This window comes from Panthera tigris, chromosome E2 (assembly GCF_018350195.1).
Source record: "Panthera tigris isolate Pti1 chromosome E2, P.tigris_Pti1_mat1.1, whole genome shotgun sequence".
NCBI lineage: Eukaryota > Metazoa > Chordata > Mammalia > Carnivora > Felidae > Panthera > Panthera tigris.
Window position 1 is genome coordinate 24,792,182 of NC_056674.1, and position 18,625 is coordinate 24,810,806.

Sequence of the window (18,625 nt, forward strand, 5' to 3'; positions counted from 1 at the left end):
TAAGAATGATATTAGCAGTGAGTCTTTCATATATGGCCTTTATGATCTTGAGGTATGATCCTTCTGTCCCTACTTTCTTGAGGGCTTTAAGAAAGGATGCTGTATTTTGTCAGATGCTTTTTCTGTGTCTATTGAGAGGATTATGAGTTATTAATCCTATCTTTTATTAATTTGATTTATCATATTGATCAATTTGCAGATATTGAACCAGCCGTGCAGCTCAGGAATAAATCCCACTTGATTGTGGTGAATAGTTCTTTTAATGTATTGTTGGATCCGGTTGGCTAGTATCTTGCTGAGAATTTTTGCATCCATCTTCATTAGGGAAATTGGTCTGGAGGTCTTCTTTTCAGGGGGTCTTTGTATGGTTTTGGGAATCAAGGCAATGCTGGCCTTGTAGAATAAGTTTGGAAGTTTTCCTACCATTTCTATTTTTTGGAACAACTTCAAAAGAATAGGTGGTGGGGCGCCTGGGTGGCTCAGTCGGTTGAGCGTCCGACTTCGGCTCAGGTCACAATCTCACGGTCGGTGAGTTCGAGCCCCGCGTCAGGCTCTGGGCTGATGGCTCAGAGCCTGGAGCCTGCTTCCGATTCTCTGTCTCCCTCTCTCTCTGACCCTCCCCCGTTCATGCTCTGTCTCTGTCTCAAAAATAAATAAACGTTTAAAAAAAAAAAAAAGAATAGGTGTTAACTCTTCTTTAAATGTTAGTAGAATTCCAGCCCTGGACTCTTGTTGGGAGATTTTTGGTTACCGATTCAATTTCTTTACTGGTTATGGGTCTGTTCAAATTTTCTGTTTCTTCCTGTTTCAGTTTTGGTAGTTTATGTTTCTTGGAATTTATCCATTTCTTTCATATTACCTAATTTGTTGACATATAAATGCTCATAATATTCTCTTATTATTGTTTGTATTTCTGTTGTGTTGGTTGTGATCTCTCCCCTTTATTTGGGTCCTTTCCTTTTGCTTTGTGATCAGCCTGGCTAGGGATTTTATCAACTTTGTTAATTCTTTCAAAGAACCAGCTCCTGGTTTCGTTGATCTGTTCTGTTTGTTTGTTTTCGATATCATTAATTTCTTCTCTAATCTTTATTATTTACCTGCTGGTTTTGGACCTTATTTGCTATTCTTTTTTCCAGCTCTTTTAGGTGTAAGGTTAGGTGGTGTATATGAGACCTTTCTTCCTTCTTTAGGAAGGCCTGGTTGCTATATACTTCCCTCTTATGACAGCCTTTGCTGCATCCCAGAGGTTTTGGGCTGTCGTGTTTTCATTTTCATTGATTTCCATGGACTTTTTAAATTTCCTCTTTAATTTCTTTGTTAACCCATTCATTCTTTAGTAGGATGTTCTTTAGTGTTCAAGTATTTGTTACCTTTACAAATTTTTTCTTGTGGTTGATTTCAAGTTTTGTAGCATTGTGGTCTGAAAATATGCAAGGTATCATCTCAACCTTTTTGTACTTGTTGAGGGCTGATTTGTGATCTCTTCTGGAGAATGTTACATGCGCACTCATAAAGAATGTGTATTCTGCTTTTGGATGAAATGTTCTGAATATATCTGTTAAGTCCATCTGGTCCAGTGTGTCATTCAAAGCCATTGTTTCCTTGTTGATTTTCTGCTTACATGATCTGTCCATTGTTGTAAGTGTGGTGTTCAAATCCCCTACTATTATGGTATTATTATCAACAAGCTTTTTTATGTTTGTGGTTAATTGATTTATATATTTGGGTGCTGCCACATTGGGGCATAAATATTTACAGTTGTTAGATCCTTTTAGTAGATATACCCCTTAATTATGATATAATCCTTTCATCTCTTGTTATAGTCTTTATTTTTAAATGTAGTTCATATATTATAAGTATGGCTACTCCAGCTACTTAGCATGATTGATTGTTCTCCATTCCCTTACTTCCAATCTGTGGGTGTCTTTAGGTCGAAAACGAGTCTTGTAAGCAGCATATAGATGGGTCTTCTTTTCTAATCCATTCTGATACCCTGAATCTTTAGATGGGAACATTTAGTCCATTGACATTTAGAGTGAGTATTGAAAGATATGAATTTAGTACAATTGTGTTTTCTATAGAGTTAGTATTTCTGGTGATGTCCTCTGGGCCTTTTTAGTCTTTGTTGCTTTTGGTCTTTTTTGTTTTATCTTTTCTACACTCAAAACCCCCCCTTAAAATTTCTTCCAGGGCTGGTTTAGTGGTCATGAACTCCTTTAGTTTTTGTTTGGGAAACTCTTTATCTCTCTTTCTATTTTGAATGACAGCCTTGCTGGACAAAGAATTCTTGGCTGCTTATTTTACCCATTCATCACATTGACTATATCCTGTCACTCCTTTCTGGCCTCCAAGTTTCTGTGGATATGTCTGCTGTGAACCTGATCTGTCTTCCATAGGTTAAGAACTTTTTTCCCTTGCTGCTTTCATAAATCTTTTCTTGTCTGTGTATTTTGTGAATTTGACTATGATATGCCTTGGTGGCGGTCGGTTTTTGTTGAATCTAATGGGAATTCTCTGTACTTCTTGAATTTTGATGTCTGTGTCCTTCCCCAGATTAGGAAAGTTTTCCACTATAATTTGCTACCATAAATCTTCTGCCCCTTTTTCTCTCTCTTCATCTTCTGAGACTCCTATGATTCAGATGTTATTCCTTTTCAATATATCACTGAGTTCTGTAAGTCTTGTATCGTGATCTTTTTGCCTTTGTTTCTCTCCTTTTTCCTGCTTATTATTCTCCATAATTTTATCTTCTGTATCACTGATTTACTGCTCTGTTTTGTCCATCCTTGCCATCGTGGCATCCATTTGAGATTGCATCTCAGTTAAAGCATTTTTAACTTTGTCCTGATTAGATTTTATTTCTTTTATCTCTGCAGGAAGGGGTTCTGTGCTTTTTTCAACCCCACCTAGTATTCATATTATTATGGTTCTAAATTCTAGTTCAGACATATTGCTTATATCTGTGTTGATTAAGCCCCTGGCTGTCATTTCTTCCTGTTCTTTTGAGGTGTATTCCTTTGTTTTGTCATTTTGGAGGAAGAAAAAATAATAAAATTAAAAGTTAAAATTAAAAACAAAACACAAAATCAAATAATGAAAGCCAGACCATAGTTGTGTTTTGATCTGCTTGTTGTGAGAAGCTTGATAGGATAGAGAAAAAAGGGAAAGAAAAGAAAAGGTAAGAAAACTTTAATAATTATATATATATATATATATATATATATATATATATATATAATGTATAAAATAAAATGAAATAGAATAAGAAATCTTTAAAAATTAAAAAGTAAAAAATAATAATAATAATAATAATAATAATTTTTTCTCTTTCTGCTGAGTTCTGTGGCTCAAGTTATACAAATTGTTGTGTTAATCCTCAGGTTAATTTCCCAGGTGTTCAAAATGGTTTGGTGCTGATCTAGCTGCGTTTCAGGGAAGAAACAAGCTCAGTGTCTCTGTGCTGCTCCATCATCTTAACTCTTTTGCCAACACTTATTTTCTGAACACTTGTTACTCTGTTGTTTTTGTTTTTGTTTTTCTATTCTAATGGGTATGAGGTGGTATCTCATTGTCCTTATTTGCATTTCTGTAATGATTAATGAGCATTTTTTTCATGTGCTACTGGCCATTTGTTTATCATCTATGAAACACATCTGTCCAAGTCTTTTGCCCATTTTTGAATCATTATTTTTTGTTGCTGAGTTTTAGGAATTCTTTTCATAGTCTAGATATTAACCTCTTAGCAGATAAATGATTTGCAAATATTTCCTCCCACTTCTGAGATTGCCTTTTCACTGTTGATTCCATGAAAGTAAATAGAAGTTCTGTTGGTGACATTTTTCCCCTTTATGCCTTAAAGCAGGTGATGGTAATTTATTCTGACTATCTGGAACGTAGTTATTTCTTACTTGGTTATTTCCTTAATTGGGGTGGGGAGGTGAGGATTGCCTTAAGGCAATATATCCAAATGCCCTCCTAGGGCACAAATTCTTTCTACAATGTGTTTCCCACACATTCACATTCCCAGTGATAGATGCTTACTACCTAGTGAGTCTCTTTCAGAACTGTTGTAAAGATTTTATGGAAGCTCAGTTCTTTTCTTTTTATTCTTTATTTTCTATTTTTCTTTTCATATTTTCATTTAAATTCCAGTTAGTTAACATAGAGTACAATATAGGTTTCAGAAGTAGAATTCAGTGATTCATCACTTACATACAACACCCCAGTGCTCATCACAAGTACCCTCCTTAATATGCATCACCCATCTAGCCCCATTCCCCACCCTTTTCCCTCCATCAACCCTCAGTCTGTTCCCTATTGTCAAAGAGCCTCTTGTGATTTCTTTCCCTTTCACTTTTTTCTTTTTTTTACCCCCTCTTGATGTGTTTGTATGTTTTGTTTCTTAAATCCCACATATGAGTGAAATCGTATGGTATTTGTCTTTTTCTGAATGACTTATTTCACTTAGCATAATCCACTCTAGCTCCAGCCATGCCATTGCAAATGGCAAAATTTCATTCTTTTTGATTGCTGAGTAATATTCCATTATGTATATAAACCACATCTTTCCCCCACCACACCTTTTTTTTTTTTTTAATTTAAATTTTAGTTGGTTAACATACAAGTGCAATGTTGGTTTCAGGAGTAGAATTCAGTGATTCATCACTTACATACAACACCTAGGGCTCATCACAAGTTCCCTCCTTAGTACCCATCACCCTCCTAGGCCATCTCCTACCCATCAACCCATGTTTGTCATTAAGAGTTTCTTGGGATACCTGGGTGGCTCAGTCAGTTAAGCAGCTGACTTTGGCTCAGGTCATAATCTCATGGCTCTTGAGTTCAAGTCCCACATCAGGCTCTGTGCTGTCAGCACAAAGCCAGTTTCAGATCCTCTGTCACTGCCTCTCTCTGTCCCTCTCTGGCTTATGCTCATACTGTCTCAAAAATAAATATTAAAAAAAAATTTTTTTTAAGTTTCTTTTGGTTTGTTTCCCTCTATTCTCTTTTTACCCCTTCCCATATGTTCATCTGTTTTCTTTATTAAATTCCACATATAAGTGAAATCATATGGTATGTCTTTCTCTGATTGACTTAATTTTGCTTAGCATAATACATCTTAGCTCCATTCACATTGCAAATGGCAAGATTTCATTCTTTTTGATGACTAACACTCCATTGTGTGGGGGGGGGGCAGGGGTATACACTACCTCTTCATCTCTTTTTTTTTTTTTTTGTAATATTTATTTACTTTTGGGAGAGAAAGAGAACACAAGTGGGGGACGGGCAGAGAGAGAGAGGGAGACACAGAATCTAAAGCAGGCTCCAGGCTCCAAACTCAGCACAAAGTCCAACACAGGGCCCGAACCCACGAACTGTGAGACCCTGACCTGAGTCAAAGTTGGATGCTTAACTGACTGAGCAACCCACTCACCCCCACCACCTCTTCTTTATCCATGCATCAGTCTATGGACATTTGGGCTCTCTCCATAGTTTGGCTATTGTTGATAATGTTACTGTGAACATTGGGGAGCACGTACCCCTTCAAATCTGTATTTTTGTATCCTTTGGATAAATATCTCATAATGCAATTGCTGGGTTGTAGGGTAGTTCAATTTTTAACTTTTCGAGGAATCTTTAACTTTTTGAGGGACCTCCATACTGTTCTTAAGAGTGGCTGCACCAGTTTGCATTCCCACCAACAGTGCAAGAGGGTTCCCCTTTCTCTGAATCAACACCAACACCTGTTGTTTCTTGTGTTGCTAATTTTAGCTATTCTGAAAGGTGTGAGGGGGTATCTCATCATGGTTTTTATTTGTATTTCCTTGGTGATGAGTGACATTAACCATCTTTTCATGTCTGTTAGCCATCTGGATGTCTTCTTTGGAAAACTATTTCTCTCTTCTGCTTATTTCTTAAATATTTATAATATTTATTTTGATAACTCTTTATCAGATGTGTCATTTACAAATCTCTTCTGCCATTCCATAGGCTGTCTTACAGTTTTGTTGATTGATTCCTTTGCTGTGCAGAAGATTTTTACTTTGATGAAGTCCCAGTAGTTCATGTTTGTCTTTGTTTCCCTTGATTCTGGCGATGTGTCTAGTAAGAAGTTAGGGCTAAAGTTAAAGAGGTTGCTGTCTGTGTTCTCCTCTAAGATTTTGATGTCTCAAAATGTAGGTCTTATCACCCATTTTTAATTTATTTTTGTGTATGGTGTAAGAAATAGGTCCAGCTTCGTTCTTCTGCATGTTGCTGTCCAGGTTTGCTAACACCATTTGTTAAAGAGACTGTCTTTTTTCCATTGGATATTCTTTCCTGCTTTGTTGAAGTTGAATTGATCATATAGTTGTGGGTCCATTTCTGGGTTTTTTATTCTATTCCATTGATCTATGTGTCTCTTTTTGTACAGTACCATACTGTCTTGATGATTACAGCTTTGTAGTATAACTTGAAGTCTGGAATCGTGATGCCTCTAGCTTTGCTTTTTCAGGATTACTTTGGCTATTTGGGGTCTTTTGTGGTTCCATACAAATTTTGGGTTTCTTCTAGCTCTGTGAAAAATGCTGGTGGTATTTTGATAGGGATTCCATTAAATATGTAGATAACTCAGGGTAGTTAGATATTTTAACAATGTTTTTTCTTCCTGTCTATGAGCATGGGATGTTTTTCCACTTCTTTGTGTCTTCAATTTCTTTTTTTTTTTTCAATATATGAAGTTTATTGTCAAATTGGTTTCCATACAACACCCAGTGCTCATCCCAAAAGGTGCCCTCCTCAATACCCATCACCCACCCTCCCCTCTCTCCCACCCCCCATCAACCCTCAGTTTGTTCTCAGTTTTTAAGAGTCTCTTATGCTTTGGCTCTCTCTCACTCTAACCTCCTTTGTTTTCTTTTTTTTCCCTTCCCCTACCCATGGGTTTCTGTTAAGTTTCTCAGGATCCACATGAGTGAAACCATATGGTATCTGTCTTTCTCTGTATGGTTTATTTCACTTAGCATAACACTCTCCAGTTCCATCCATGTTGCTACAAAGGGCCATATTTCATTCTTTCTCATTGCCACGTAGTACTCCATTGTGTATATAAACCACAATTTCTTTATCCATTCATCAGTTGATGGACATTTAGGCTCTTTCCATAATTTGGCTATTGTTGAGAGTGCTGCTATAAACATTGGGGTACAAGTGCCCCTATGCATCAGTACTCCTGTATCCCTTGGGTAAATTCCTAGCAGTGCTATTGCTGGGTCATAGGGTAGGTCTATTTTTAATTTTTTGAGGAACCTCCACACTGTTTTCCAGAGTGGCTGCACCAGCTTGCATTCCCACCAACAGTGCAAGAGGGTTCCTGTTTCTTCACATCCTCTCCAGCATCTATAGTCTCCTGATTTGTTCATTTTGGCCACTCTGACTGGCGTGAGGTGATATCTGAGTGTGGTTTTGATTTGTATTTCCCTGATGAGGAGCGACATTGAGCATCTTTTCATGTGCCTGTTGGCCATCTGGATGTCTTCTTTTGAGAAGTGTCTATTCATGTTTTCTGCCCATTTCTTCACTGGGTTATTTGTTTTTTGGGTGTGGAGTTTGGTGAGCTCTTTATAGATTTTGGATACTAGCCCTTTGTCTGATATGTCATTTGCAAATATCTTTTCCCATTCTGTTGGTTGCCTTTTAGTTTTGTTGGTTCTTTCCTTTGCTGTGCAGAAGCTTTTTATCTTCATATGGTCCCAATAGTTCATTTTTGCTTTTAATTCCCTTGCCTTTGGGGATGTGTCGAGTAAGAAATTGCTGCGGCTGAGGTCAGAGAGGTCTTTTCCTGCTTTCTCCCCTAGGGTTTTGATGGTTTCCTGTCTCACATTCAGGTCCTTTATCCATTTTGAGTTTATTTTTGTGAATGGTGTGAGAAAGTGGTCTAGTTTCAATCTTCTGCATGTTGGTGTCCAGTTCTCCCAGCACCATTTGTTAAAGAGACTGTCTTTTTTTCCATTGGATGTTCTTTCCTGCTTTGTCAAAGATTAGTTGGCCATACGTTTGTGGGTCTAGTTCTGGGGTTTCTATTCTATTCCATTGGTCTATGTGTCTGTTTTTGTGCCAATACCATGCTGTCTTGATGATGACAGCTTTGTAGTAGAGGCTAAAGTCTGGGATTGTGATGCCTCCTGCTTTGGTCTTCTTCTTCAAAATTACTTTGGCTATTCGGGGCCTTTTGTGGTTCCATATGAATTTTAGGGTTGCTTGTTCTAGTTTCGAGAAGAATGCTGGTGCAATTTTGATTGGGATTGCATTGAATGTGTAGATAGCTTTGGGTAGTATTGACATTTTGACAATATTTATTCTTCCAATCCATGAGCACGGAATGTTTTTCCATTTCTTTATATCTTCTTCAATTTCCTTCATAAGCTTTCTATAGTTTTCAGCATACAGATCTTTTACATCTTTGGTTAGGTTTATTCCTAGGTATTTTATGCTTCTTGGTGCAATTGTGAATGGGATCCGTTTCTTTATTTGTCTTTCTATTGCTTCATTATTAGTGTATAAGAATGCAACTGATTTCTGTACATTGATTTTGTATCCTGCAACTTTGCTAAATTCATATATCAGTTCTAGCAGACTTTTGGTGGAGTCTATCAGATTTTCCATGTATAATATCATGTCATCTGCAAAAAGTGAAAGCTTAACTTCATCTTTGCCAATTTTGATGCCTTTCATTTCCTTTTGTTGTCTGATTGCTGATGCTAGAACTTCCAACACTATGTTAAACAACAGCAGTGAGAGTGGACATCCCTGTCGTGTTCCTGATCTCAGGGAAAGAGCTCTCAGTTTTTCCCATTGAGGATGATGTTAGCTGTGGGCTGTTCATAAATGGCTTTTATGATGTTTAAGTATGTTCCTTCTATCCCGACTTTCTCGAGGGTTTTTATTAAGAAAGGGTGCTGAATTTTGTCAAATGGCTTTTCTGCATCGATTGACAGGATCATATGGTTCTTATGTTTTCTTTTATTAATGTGATGTATCACATTGATTGATTTGCGAATGTTGAACCAGCCCTGCATCCCAGGAATGAATCCCACTTGATCATGGTGGATAATTCTTTTTATATGCTGTTGAATTCGATTTACTAGTATCTCATTGAGAATTTTTGCATCCATATTCATCAGGGATATTGGCCTGTAGTTCGCTTTTTTTACTGGGTCTCTGTCTGGTTTATGAATCATAGTAATACTGGCTTCATAGAATGAGTCTGGAACTTTTCCTTCACTTTCTATTTTTTGGAATAGCTTGAGAAGGATAGGTATTATCTCTGCTTTAAATGTCTGGTAGAACTCCCCTGGGAAGCCATCTGGTCCTGGACTCTTATTTATTGGGAGATTTTTGATGACTGATTCAATTTCTTCACTGGTTATGGGTCTGTTCAAGCTTTCTATTTCCTCCTGATTGAGTTTTGGAAGAGTGTGGGTGTTTAGGAATTTGTCCATTTCTTCCAGGTTGTCCAGTTTGTTGGCATATAATTTTTCATAGTATTCCCTGATAACTGCTTGTATTTCTGAGGGATTGGTTGTAATAATTCCATTTTCATTCATGATTTTATCAATTTGGGTCATCTCCCTTTTCTTTTTGAGAAGCCTGGCTAGAGGTTTATCAATTTTGTTTATTTTTTTCAAAAAACCAACTCTTGGTTTCATATATCTGCTCTACAGTTTTTTTAGATTCTATATTGTTTATTGCTGCTCTGATCTTTATTATTTCTCTTCTTCTGCTGGGTTTGGGTGTCTTTGCTGTTCTGCTTCTATTTCCTTTAGGTGCGCTGTTAGATTTTGTATTTGGGATTTTTCTTGTTTCTTGAGATAGGCCTGGATTGCAATGTATTTTCCTCTCAGGACTGCCTTCGCTGCATCCCAAAGCGTTTGGATTGTTGTATTTTCATTTTCATTTGTATATTTTTAAATTTCTTCTCTAATTGCCTGGTTGACCCATTCGTTCTTTAGTAGGGTGTTCTTTAACCTCCATGCTTTTGGAGGTTTTCCAGACTTTTTCCTGTGGTTGATTTCAAGCTTCATAGCATTGTGGTCTGAAAGTATGCAAGGTATGATTTCAATTCTTGTATACTTATGAGGGCTGTTTTGTGACCCAGTATGTGATCTATCTTGGAGAATGTTCCATGTGCACTCGAGAAGAAAGTATATTCTGTTGCTTTCGGATGCAGAGTTCTAAATATATCTGTCAAGTCCATCTGATCCAATGTATCATTCAGGGCCCTTGTTTCTTTATTGACCGTGTGTCTAGATGATCTATCCATTTCTGTAAGTGGGGTGTTAAAGTCCCCTGCAATTACCACATTCTTATCAATAAGGTTGCTTATGTTTGTGAGTAATCATTTTATATATTTGGGGGCTCCTGTATTCGGCACATAGACATTTATAATTGTTAGCTCTTCCTGATGGATAGACCCTGTGATTATTATATAATGTCCTTCTTCATCTCTTGTTACAGCCTTTAATTTAAAGTCTAGTTTGTCTGATATAAGTATGGCTACTCCAGCTTTCTTTTGACTTCCAGTGGCATGATAAATAGTTCTCTATCCCCTCACTCTCAATCTGAAGGTGTCCTCAGGTCTAAAATGAGTCTCTTGTAGACACCAAATAGATGGGTCTTGTTTTTTTATCCATTCTGATACCCTATGTCTTTTCGTTGGCACATTTAGTCCATTTACATTCAGTGTTATTATAGAAAGATATGGGTTTAGAGTCATTGTGATGTCCGTAGGTTTCATGCTTGGAGCGATGTCTCTGGTACTTTGTCTCACAGGATTCCCCCTTAGGATCTCTTGTAGGGCTGGTTTAGTGGTGATGAATTCCTTCAGTTTTTGTTTGTTTGGGAAGACCTTTATCTCTCCTTCTATTCTAAATGACAGACTTGCTGGATAAAGTATTCTAGGCTGCATATTTTTTTCTGTTCATCACATTGAAGATTTCCTGCCATTCCTTTCTGGCCTGCCAAGTTTCAGTAGAGAGATCAGTCACGAGTCTTATAGGTCTCCCTTTATATGTTACAGCACGTTTATCTCTAGCTGCTTTCAGAATTTTCTCTTTATCCTTGTATTTTGCCAGTTTCACTATGATATGTCGTGCAGAAGATCGATTCAAGTTATGTCTGAAGGGAGTTCTCTGTGCCTCTTGGATTTCAATGCCTTTTTCCTTCCCCAGATCAGGGAAGTTCTTAGCTATTATTTCTTCAAGTACACCTTCAGCACCTTTCCCTCTCTCTTCCTCCTCTGGAATACCAATTAAGCATAGATTATTTCTCTTTAGTGCATCACTTAGTTCTCTAATTTTCCCCTTATACTCCTGGGTTTTTTTTTATCTCTTTTTCTCAGCTTCTTCTTTTTCCATAATTTTATCTTCTAGTTCCCCTATTCTCTCCTCTGCCTCTTCAATCCGAGCCGTGGTTGTCTCCATTTTATTTTGCAGCTCATTGATAGCATTTTTTAGTTCCTCCTGGCTGTTCCTTAGTCCCTTGATCTCTGTAGCAAGAGATTCTCTGCTGTCCTTTATACTGTTTTCAAGCCCAGCGATTAATTTTATGAGTATTATTCTAAATTCACTTTCTGTTATATTGTTTAAATCGTTTTTGATCAGTTTGTTAGCTGTTGTTATTTCCTGGACTTTTTTTGAGGGGAATTCTTCCGTTTCGTCATTTTGGATAGTCCCTGGAGTGGTGCGGAACTGCGCGGCACTTCCCCTGTGCTGTCTTGAATAATTTGCGTCGGGTGGGCGGGACCACAGTCAGACCTGATGTCTGTCCCCAGCCCACCGCTGGGGCCACAGTCAGACTGGTGTGTGCCTTCTCTTTCCCTCTCCTAGGAGCAGGATTCACTGTGGGGTGGCATGGCCCATCTGGGCTACTTGCACACTGCCAGGCTTGTGGTGTTGGGGATCTGGCATATTAGCTGGGGTGGATCGGCAAGGTGCACATGGGCGGGAGGGGCAGGCTCAGCTCGCTTTTCCTTGGAGATCCGCTTCGGGAGGGGCCCTGCGGCACCAGGAGGGAGTCAGACCCGCCAAGGGATGGATGGGATGGATGGATGGATCCACAGAAGCACAGCGTTGGGTGTTTGCGCAGTGCAAGCAAGTTCCCTGGCAGGAACCGGTTCCCTTTGGGATTTTGGCTGGGGGATGGGCGAGGGAGATGGCGCTGGTGAGCCCCTTTGTTCCCCACTAAGCAGCGTTCTGTTGTCCAGGGCTCAACAACTCTCCCTCCCATTGTCCTCCAGCCCTCCCGTTCTCCGTGCAGAGCTGTTAGTTTATAACCTTCCAGATGTCAAGTCCCGCTTGCTGTCAGAACACACTCCATCTGGCCCCTCCGCTTTTGCAAGCCAAACTCAGGGGCTCTGCTTGGCCACTGGGCCGCCCCTCCGCCCCAGCTCCCTCCCGCCAGTCCGTGCAGTGCGCACCGCCTTGCCGCCCTTCCTACCCTCTTCCATGGGCCTCTCGTCTGTGCTTGGCTCTGGAGACTCCATTCTGCTAGTCTTCTGGCGGTTTTCTGGGTTATTTAGGCAGGTGTAGGTGGAATCTAAGTGATCAGCAGGACACAGGGTGAGCCCAGCGTCCTCCTATGCCGCCATCTTCCCAGGATCCTTCAATTTCTTTCATAAGTGTTCTATAGTTTTCAGAGTACAAGTTTTGTTTTTTGTTTTGTTTTGTTTTGTTTTATCTCTTTGGTTAGGTTTATTGTTAGGTATCTAATTGTTTTTGGTGCAATTGTTAATGGAATCGATTCTTTGATTTCTTTTTCTACTGCTTCATTATCGGTGTATAGAAATGCAACAGATTTCTGTATTCCTTACATTGATTTTATATCCTGCAACTTTGCTGAATTCATGTATTCTAGGAATGTTTTGGTGGAGTCGTTTGGGTTTTCTACATAAAGTATCATGTCAACTGCAAATAGTGGAAGTTTGACTTCTTTCTTGCTGACTTGGATGCCTTTTGTTTCTTTTTGTTGTCTGACTGCTGAGGCTATGTTGACATATGTCAACACTATGTTGAACAACAGCGGTGAGAATGGACATCCTTGTCTTGCTCCTGACTATAGAGGAAAAGCTGTGGGTCTTTCATATATGTCCTTTATGATATTGAGGTATGTTCATCTATCCCTACTTTGTTGAGTGTTTTTATCAAGAATGGATGTGTATTTTGTCAAATGCTTTTTCTGCAACTATTGAGAGGATCATGTGGTTCTTATCCTTTCTTTTATGAACGTGGTGTACTGATTTGCAAATATTGAACTACCCCTGCAGCCCAGGAATAAATCTCACTTGATGATGGTGACCAATTATTTTAATGTACTGTTGGATTCAATTTCCTAGTATCTTGTTGAGAATTTTTGCATCCATGTTCATTAGGGATATTGGCCTGTAATTCTCCTTTTTAGGGGTGGGTCTTTGGTTTTAGAATCAAGATAATGTTGGCCTCGTAGAAGGAGTTTGGAAGTTTTCCTTCTATTTCTATTTTTGGAACAATTTGAGAAGAATAGGTATCAACTCTTCTTTATGTGTCTAGTGGAATTCCTCTGGGAATCCATCTGGCCCAAGACACTTGTTTGTTGGAGACTTTTTATTACTGATTCAATTTCTTTGCTGGTTATGAGTTTGTTCAAATTTTATATTTCTTCCTGTTTCAGTTTTGGTAATGTGTATTATTTTTATGAATTTATCCATTTCTTCTAGATTGCCCAGTTTGTTGGCATATAATTTTTCAAAATATTCTCATGATTATTTGTATTTCTGTGGTAGCAGTTTTGATTTCTCCTTTTTCATTCATGATTTTATTTATTTGGGTCCTTTCTCTTTTTGACATGTCTGCCAAGTGGTTTATCAATTTTATTAATTCTTTCCAAGAAAGAGCTCTTAGTTTCATTGATCTGTTCTACTATTTTGTTTGTTTGTTTGTTTCTGTATCAGTTATTTCTGTTGTATCTTTATTATTTCCACTCTTCTGGCTTTATGCTTTATTTGCTATTACTTTTCTAGCCCCTTTAGATGTAAGATCAGATTGTGTATTTGAGACTTTTCTTGCTTCTTGAGCTAGGCTTGTATCGCAATATTCTTCACTCGTAGAACTGTCTTTGCTGCATCCCAAACGTTTGGACTGTCATGTTTTCATTTTCATTTGTTTCCATGTACTTTTTAGTTTCTTCTTTAATTCCCTGGTTAACCCATTCGTTCTTTAGTAGGGTATTCTTTAAGTTCCATGTATTTGTGGCCTTTTCAAATTTTTTCTTGTGGTTGACTTCAAGTTTGATAGCATTGTGATTGGAAAATATGCATGGTGTGATTTCAGTTTTTTTGTGCTTAGTGTTGATTTGTGAACCAGTATGTCATCTATCCTGGAGAATGTTCCATGTGCACTCAAAAAGAATGTGTATTCTGCTGCTTTTGGACAAAATGTTCTGAATATATCTGTTAAGTCCATCTGATCCAGGGTATCATTCAAAGCCATTGTTTTCCTGGTGATTTTCTGCTTACGTGATCTGTCCATTTCTATAAATGTGGTGTTCAAGTCCCCTACTATTATTATATTATTAATGAGTTTATTTATGTTTGTGATTAATTGATTTATATATTTGTGTGCCATCAAGTTGGGGGCATAAATATTTACAATTGCTAGATCTTCTTGATGGATAGATCCCTTAATTATGATATAATGCCTTTCTTCATCTCTTGTTACAGTCTTTATTTTAAAATCTAGTTTGTCTGATATAAGTGTGGCTACTCTAGCTTTCTTTTGATGACCATTAGCATGATAGATGGTTCTCCATCCCCTTACTTTCAATCTGCAGGTGTCCTCAGGTCTAAAATGAGTCTCTTTTAGAGGTTAGAGTGGGAGAGAGCCAAAGCATTAGAGACTGTTAAAAACTGAGAACAAACTGAGGGTTGATGGGGGGTGGGAGGGAGGGCAGGGTGGGTGATGGGTATTGAGGAGGGCACCTTTTGGGATGAGCACTGGGTGTTGTATGGAAACCAATTTGACAGTAAATTTCATATATTAAAAAATAAAAAAAAAATAAAAATAAAAAATAAAATGAGTCTCTTTTAGTCCAAATGTCCATTGATAGATGAATGGATAAAGAAGAAGTGGTATATACATACAATGGAGTATTACTTGGCAATCAAAAAGAATGAAATCTTGCCATTTGCATCTAAGTGGATGAGACTAGAGGGTATCATGCTAAGCGAAATTAGAGAAAGACAAATATCCTATGACTTTACTCATATGAGCACTTTAAGATACAAAATGGATGAATATAAGGGAAGGGAAGCAAAAATAATATAAGAACAGGGAGGAGAACAAAACATAAGAGATTCTTAAATATGGAGAACAAACAGGGGTGCCTAGGTGGCCCAGTCAGTTGAACATCTGACTTTGGCTCAGGTCATAATCTCACAGTTCATGAGTTTGAGCCCCACATCGGGCTCTGTGCTGACAGCTCAGAGCCTGGAGCCTGCTTCGGATTCTGTGTCTCCATCTCTCTCTGCCTCTCTCCTGCTCACACTGTCTCTGTCTGTCTCTCAAAAAAATAAACCTTAAAAAAATTTTTTTTAAATATGGAGAACGAACACAGGGTTCCCAGAGGGGTTGTGGGAGTGGGGATGGGCTAAATGGGTAAGGATCATTAAGAAATCTCCTGAAGTCATTGTTGCACTATATGCTAAGTTGGATATAAATTTAAAAATAAATTAATAAAAAAATTAAATTAAAACAAAATAAAGAGTCTCTTGTAAGCAGTATATATATGGGTCTTGGTTTTTTTATCCATTCTGATACCCTATGTCTTTTGATTGAAGCATTAAGCCCATTTATATTCAGAGCAATTTATTGAAAGATATGAATTTACTGCCATGTGTTTGGCTCTGTAATGCTTGTGTTTCTGGTGATGTTCTCTATTCCTTTCTAGTCTTTGTTCCTTTTGGTCTTTTTGCCCCTACTCAAATAATCCCCTTTGGGGCAACCAGGTGGCCCAGTTAAGTTTACAACTTTAGCTCAGTTTATGATCTCACAGTTCATGATACCAAGCCCTACATCAGGCTCTCTGCTGCCAGCACAGAGCCCACATCAGATTCTCTGTCCCCTTCTCTCTCTGCCCCTCCCACTCTCTCTTTCTCTCAAAAATAAACAAACATTTAAAAAAAAGTCCGCTTTAGTATTTCTTGCAGGGCTGGTTTAGTGAACTCCTTTCATTTTTCTCTCTCTTTCCATCCTGAATGACAGCCTTGCTGGGTAAAGTATTCTTGGCTGCATATTTTCCCCATTCATCACATTGAATATATCCTGCCATTCCCTTCTGGTCAAGTTTCTATGGACAGATCTGCAAATCTGATCTGTCTTCCCTTGTAGGTTAAGGACTTTTTTTCCCTGCTGCTTTCAGGATTTTTTCCTTGTCTGTGTATTTTGTGAATTTGACTGTGATATGTCTAGGTGATGGCCGGTTTTTGTTGAATTTAACTGGAGTTTTCTGTGCTTTTTGGATTTAGATGTCTGTAACCTCCCCGGATTAAGGAAATTTTCAGCTAAAATTTGCTCAAATAAACCTGCCCCTTTTCCCCGCTCTTCCTCTTTTGGGAATCGTATGATATGAATTTTATTACATTTTAGGGTTTGCTGGGGTTGGGGGGATAGGCTGGGTGATGGGAATTAAGTAGGGCACTTATTGTGATGACCACTGGGTGTTATATGTAAAGTAATGAATTACTAAATTCTACTGAAACCAATAAATAAAACAATAATAAAGTAATACTAATTATGAAAAAAAGTCTCAGAGTTCCTTAAGTCTACGCTTGTGATCCATTACCATTGTTTCCCTTTTATTTTCAGCTTCATTATTTTCCATAATTTTATCTTCTATATCACTGATTATTCCTCTGCTTCATCCACCCTTGTTGTTTTGGCATCTATTTAGGTTTGCATCTCGGTTATAGGATTTTTAATTTTGGCATGACTAGATTTTAGTTCTTTTATCTCTGCAGTAATGGATTCTCTAGTGTCTTCTATGCCTTTTTTCAAGCCCAGCTAGTATCCTTATAATTGTTGTTTTAAGTTTAAGATGTTTAGTTCAATACATCTGTATTGATTAAATCCCTGGTTGTAATTTCTACTTCCTATTCTTTTGCGGTGAATTCCTCCATCTTGTCATTTTTGTCCAGAAAAAAAAAAAAAAAAAGATCGTATATGTATTTTGGTCTGCTTGTCAAAGGAAGCTAGATCCAAAAAATAGCAGTAAAACATATATATTTGAATGAATAAAAATTTTTAAAATTTAAAAATATATTAAAGAATAACTTTAAAAGTAAAAATAAATAAAAAGGAAGCTATCCTATTTCCTCTAAAGCTAAAGCTTTGCAGGACTCTATGATCAGTAGACTTCGTTTGCCTTAGAGGTTTGTGCTGATCTCCTGAGTGAAGAGCCTATTGCACTGATTCTCAGGGCAACTTGCCCTAGTGGAGATGAACCTGCTGAGCTCAGAGGGGCAGGGCTTGGTTTAGCCACTCTGGTCTCCACTTGGTGGCACTGTTTAGCTCACTGAGGTCTGTCAGTGCTGGTGGGCAGGGGGTGAAAATGTCTTTGCTCCGCTCTCATTTCTGGAGTGGGGAGCTTGTACCCACCACTCCTCAGGAAGCTCTCAGACAAGCAATCAGCCATCCTGTGTCACAGACTTCCCTTAGATCCGTCTTCACCCTGTGTCCAAGCTGTCTGCCTGCCAGGGAGCACAGCCCTCCTGTGTTTTATCTCAAACATGGCTGTGTTTCAAACTCTAAACTTCAAAGACCCCCATGGCCCAGACCTGCTCTGATCCTCTGGAGGAGGGTGTCACTGCTCTGTGGCTGGTGCCGGCTTGTCCCAGAAAATGGTCGCGTGACCACGCAGCAGTTAGGAATAATCACAGCACAAAGCTAGCACTAGAGTTTACTGCCCTCAGCCTGCGTCTTTGTTCCTATGCTAAGGAATGGGGTAGCTCAAAGCCCTGCAGGATCTTTTGCCACTGGAGAAGCTGTAATGTATCACCTCTCCCAAAAGGCACTCCAAGCAAGGGAACTTTCTCCCCGTGCAACCAAGGGGATCTTCAGACCATGCTGCTGGCTGGTTGTCCTTCCTGCTCCCCAACGGGAACACTGCCAGGTATGAATGACCCTGGCCATGGCACTAACCTCTGAAACTTCAGACTCTGTGCTCCACTGTTTGTTTTATTTTTTAATTTTTTTTAATGTTTATTCATTTTTGAGAGACAGAGTGCGAGTGGGGGAGAGGCAGAGAGAGAGAGGGAGACACAGAATCTGAAGCAGGCTCCAGGCTCCGAGCTGTCAGCACAGAGCCCGATATGGGGCTCGAACTCACAAATTGTGAGATCATGACCTGAGCCGAAGTCGGTTGCCCAGCCACGGAGCCACCCAGGTGCCCCCGTGCTCCACTGTTTATAAAAAAAACTTAATATTTAAATCATCCCTTTCCTCCCCCCTCCCCCCCCCCCCCCCCCCGTCTTTGGCTTTGAGGAAGATTTTTTCCTGTGTAATCCCCTGCACATATTTTCTTTCTTTATTTCTTTCCTTCTTCTTTCTTTCTTTCTTTT